Genomic DNA, 4,777 nt, shown 5'->3' with positions numbered 1-4,777 from the left:
CCTGCTGCTCGCTTTCCTGGGCGTGCTGGCCGCCGTACTCGTCAAGGTAAGCCCGTGCCGTGCAGGGACTCCCCAGCCCCTCTGGTGCTGCCCCAGTAGCTGCCAGAGGCATTTCCTGCCCTTGTCTCGGGAACCGTCCTGGTGTTCTAAATTAACTCTTACCCAGATTCTGCGTTAGCTTTTGGTGTCTCAGACGTGGTTGGCAGACTGCAGGCCAGCCCCGCGTTTCTGGTGGTAAAGTTCTCGGCCTGTAACCTGTGGCACCCCCGTTGTCGGCAGCCGCGTTCCTGCTGCAGATGCAGAGCTGAGCAGTTAGAGCAGAGGCTGCCCGCGCCCAGATCCAGAGAGAGCGGTTACAGAAAAAGCGCGTCCAGCCTCTGCTCTCAAAATCTGAAACTGCAGGTCTTGCTTCTAGACCTCTGAGCTGTCTAACCCTCTGATCCACCTGCTGCGGGCCTTTCCTCTTCAGTACCAGCTTTGTCCTTAAATGTGCGTGAAATCAGCATGCCATGCGTGGGAGGAGGAAATTTTGCGGTGGACGGTGGTGCTGGCGCAGCAGCCTGGCTGAAGGACCTTTTGTGTGGCGTGTGCGTGGTCTCTCCAGAGTGGACTACCGAATCACGTTCGTGGTGGCTAGTCGTGGAGCGGGGCTTACCACGAGGCCTCGGTGACCGCGGCCTTCCTGAGGCAGTTTGTGTGTCCCTGGGGTGAAGGAGGAAGTCGCCAGCAGTGAAAGTGCGGTTGGACTGGGGAAGGCCGTGGTGTCCCAGAGCCCTCTGCCCGCCAGCCGAGGAGGCGCCCTGAACACACTGACCCTGGGATTCCGTGTGAGCTCCTGACCACCCGGTCCGGACTTAAACCACGGTCACCATGTGGCAGCCCAGTGCCATCCCCGCTACGCCACCTGCTGGCCGTAAGAAACATGACCTGAGTGGAGTAGCTGTTTCTGTTTTATTTAAGCTTCGGAAGGGGGTCCAGTCTCACAGCTTGGGTGGAATGGGAGACACAGTTGCATTTGAAATCATTTGGGTTTTCTCAGAAATCCCACGCTGTGCTGAGGAGAAAGGCCCTGTTGACTTTTCTGGTAGCTCACAGACTGCGGCGGTCCCGTGAGCAGTGACGAACCGCTGACCACAGAGCCCAGCTCTGCCTGTTCAGAGCGAGGTAGGAACCCCTCGTTTTCTGTCTGTGTGTCAGGTGGGCCGCGGAAGGGGCTTCCCTCCTAGCTCTTTTCCTGTGGTCAGAGGCTGAGGGGCTCCTGGAAAACGAATGAGTGGCTGACTTGTCTCTAGCCATTTTGGACCTTGGCAAAGACATGTGGAGAAAAACCACTCTGAATCATTATTATTTTGATGAAAAAAGAAGTCTGGCTTTGGAATCCACCTAGCAGACGTAGTGAATCAGAGGGCACGGTGCAGCGGAGGGGCTTCCTCCCCGCACTCGGCGTCCTCCCAAGGCCGGAGACGAGACCAGAGCCACGCTGAGCTCTCTGGTCATTGCCCGCCCTGAGCTTTCCCCTTCCTGGGGCGTCAGCGCCCCTGCCCAGCAGGCGTTTTCTTGGTAAGGTAGGATTTCTCAGCCCTCATGGAAACAGAGAGATCCCGGCTGAGTCGGTGCCCCCGCTCCCTGGCTTGTCAGCTCCCCAGGGGTTCCCCCCACAGGCAGGGAGCTTGCTCCGCCAGGCCGGGCAGAGCCTGAAGGGTTCGGCAGGTGGGGCTTTTTTCTTAGGGGCTCCAGAAAAAGCAACATATGAAAACCTCTAGCTGGGACAAGAAAGCCTGGCTTTGACTCTTGACCCTGGTGCTGACTTCACATGACTTCAGGCAGGACCATGGCCGAGGCCTCACTTGGGCAGAGCGAGGGGGCAGGCCGCGGCTGCCAGGACCCGTCGCCCGTGGTTGGTGCATTTGTCATTGCCGTGTTCTGGACTGTCTGGGACAAGGTGAAGCTGCGATTTCTTCCTCCCTCGCTGCTTCTCTGCTCGTCTCGCTGAACTTCCCATCCTGCTCTTTGTTTTAATCAAAGCACCGTTTATTAAACAGATGACTGAGTCTATGTCACATATTTCCTGGAGGAGTCTTGATTTATTGTAAGTACACACATTTACCCAAAATGGCCTTGGGGCATTTAATGGTTTACTTATTTCATTATACGTCTGGGGACCAGCAGTTGGCGTAATGGCTATGTGGCTGGAATCCCATGTTGTCGACCGTGGTTCGAGTCCTGGATCCAGTGTTAAACTCACGCCAGGTTCATGTGCGTGTGTGCCCAAGATCCCGAGAGGAGGGAACCAGCAGTTAGCGTAATGGCTATGTTGCTGGATTCCCACGTAGTCGACTACGGTTCGCGTCCAGACCCAGTGGCTTAGAACTCGCTCCGGGCGCGTGTGCGTGCATGCCCTAGAGGAGAAGGGATTACGGCTTGGCCATCCCCCTTGGGGGGTGATTTCTCTCTTTCTGTCTCTATGTCTCTCTCTGTCTGTCTGGCAAGCACACGCGCCCTAGAGCGAAAACCTCACTAAAAAAAAAAAAAAAAGAAAAAAAAGATCCCGAGAGGAGAATGGAGGAGAAAGGATTGTGGTGTGGCCATCCCCCCGGGTGTGATTTCTCGCTTTCTGTCTCTCTCTCTGTCTCTCTTTCTGGTGAGCATACGCGCCCTATAGCAAAAACCTTCCCCCCCCCCAAAAAAAAAAAAAAAAAAAAAAAATTATATGACTGTGAAAGATCTTATCTCGTGTCTTAAAATGTCAGCCTTGGCCTTTAACTTTTAGGTTGCTCAAAACTTTGATCATTCAGTCATTTCTTCCAAGTCATTTTACTCATTTAATTATTTTATATCATTAAGATAAACTGCTATCTCTGTCCTTTCTGCCCTAATTAGTTAGAATTAAGCAAGACTCCAAGGAACTCTGAGAAACCGCTAAGCCCTCCACAATCAACAACTTGTCTTGCAAATCTTTCAACTGAGTTGACCAGTTTAAGATGCTTCTGTGAAGTCTGTACATTAATTCGGAACACATAAAACATTAAAGTTGATGAATGGCCTGTTGTGCCTTGGGCTAGAACTTTGAGGTGGAGCAGCGCTTCTTCAGCTTCCGTAAGGTGGATTAAGTGTATGACTACTTCCGAATTTTTGACACAAAGTTATTTAACAGTTTTCACATTTCCTGTAAAGACTTCCGCTCCTCACCTGCAATTCTAGGTAAATAACTGAGTATTTTCTACCCGTCTCTACTCCAGTAGTATCTTGTTGAACCGAATCCAGCCTCCATCGCCACCTGTCGTTTAGAGAGGGGCAGAATTCCTTATCGCTGTCTCGAAATCCACTTCAACTTCTTAGGGCTATACAGTGCATGTAGAGTTTAAGACAGGAGATACCACTGAGGATACTTAATCCGAAAATCTGAAATATGAAACGCTCCGAAATCCACAGCTTTCTGAGCACCAACCTGATGCCACAAGTGGGAAATTCTAGACGTGACCTCATGTGACAGTTCGCAGTCAAAACACAGGTGTGCAGCACACAGTTCATTCAGGGACTTCAAAGTAAAAAAAAAAAAAAAAAAAAGTAGCCCCCTCTGGTGTTTCTTCTCCCCTCCGAGGTAAGATACGGGGTAGAGGTACCTGTCAGCCGAGACCCCGCATCGTGGGGAGAGACCGAAGGCCTGCCATTCGGCGCTGCCGCCTCACCCTCAGCGCACTGTGTGTTCGTTGTGTTGATAGAGCATCATATTTTTCCTCTCAAGCCCTTGTGTATGTGTAAGTGTAAGAAGATGCTTGCTTAGCAGCATACCAGCTCAGTCAGGAGCGATGGCAGTGCCAGGTACCCACAGATTGTTCACATGGGTGGCCGAGAGCGAGCGCCACGTTTGCGTTCGGATGGTTCCGTGCACACAGAATTATGTAAGAGTATCAAGTTCCCTCGGGCTGTGTGTACAAGGGGTGGTATGAAACATGAGTTGCGTACTCGGGCTCGGGGGCGTGTCCCCGCTAGCTCGTCACGCGTGCAGACGTTCCCCCACCGCAGTCAGGGGCGCTCCATTGACGTTCAAGTCCTGGTTCTGAGCTCCTGTGGAAGGCTGGCCTGGGTGGGTCTACACGTAAAGCACTAGAGTAACTTGGATCCCTTCTCTCTCCAGGCTGGCTACTACTGAAGAATGATCCTGTTCAGCCTCCTGTTGCCTCTACTGAATCCCTCCTCTATTACGTGTGAATGAACCAAGACATTTTAAATCCTGCCAGAAACAGTAAGAGAATATGCCAGTGCACTATGATCAAACCCGATGGTCTTTGCCGCTCACCATTAATAAAACCTGGTTACAGCTAGACTCCAAGAATGCCCCCAAGTGAGGACCTTCTAGATTGTGCTTACACACACCTTAGAGCGTTGGGCTAAATCCCAGCTCCTGAGGAGGCAAAGGAGTCTTAGAACCCCCCGCCAGTGACTTCACACCAGGTCGTGGGACTCCACTCCCCGCCCTGCTGCTGCCATCATTCTGCGAAGCTTTCCTGAGCTCAGCACTGCCCAGGCTGCTAGCGGTCCTCTAAGGCCTAGCAGCGAGGTTACCTAGCCCCGCTGCCTTCGAGGTTCGAGGCACTGCAGTGGGTATTGTGGTGGGGTGGGGTGAGGAGTAGTGGTTGCTCCTCTTCCGTGGCGACGTGAGGACTTGACCTCCAGGAGCTGGCCCTCTGGTCAGAAGTGCCATCTGACCAGGCTTTGTCCTTTCTCACCCATTCTCTGTCAGCCTGCGTCGTGTGGTTTGTGACAGCCTGCTGTG

General features: G+C 52.7%; 1 long non-coding RNA gene across 1 annotated transcript; it reads left to right on the top strand.

Annotated features, from left to right (window-relative positions):
* LOC106735372 (uncharacterized) lies at window positions 1-4,340 on the top strand. The gene is made up of 2 exons (XR_001370715.1): window positions 1-46; window positions 4,139-4,340. It is a non-coding gene; the product is annotated as an uncharacterized LOC106735372 (long non-coding RNA).
* The last annotated feature ends 437 nt before the right edge of the window (window positions 4,341-4,777 follow it).

Source organism: Tupaia chinensis, unplaced genomic scaffold (genome assembly GCF_000334495.1).
Source record: "Tupaia chinensis unplaced genomic scaffold, TupChi_1.0 Scaffold000365_1, whole genome shotgun sequence".
NCBI lineage: Eukaryota > Metazoa > Chordata > Mammalia > Scandentia > Tupaiidae > Tupaia > Tupaia belangeri.
Note: the sequence above shows the minus strand (reverse complement) of the source record. Positions and strands in the feature narration are given on the sequence as shown.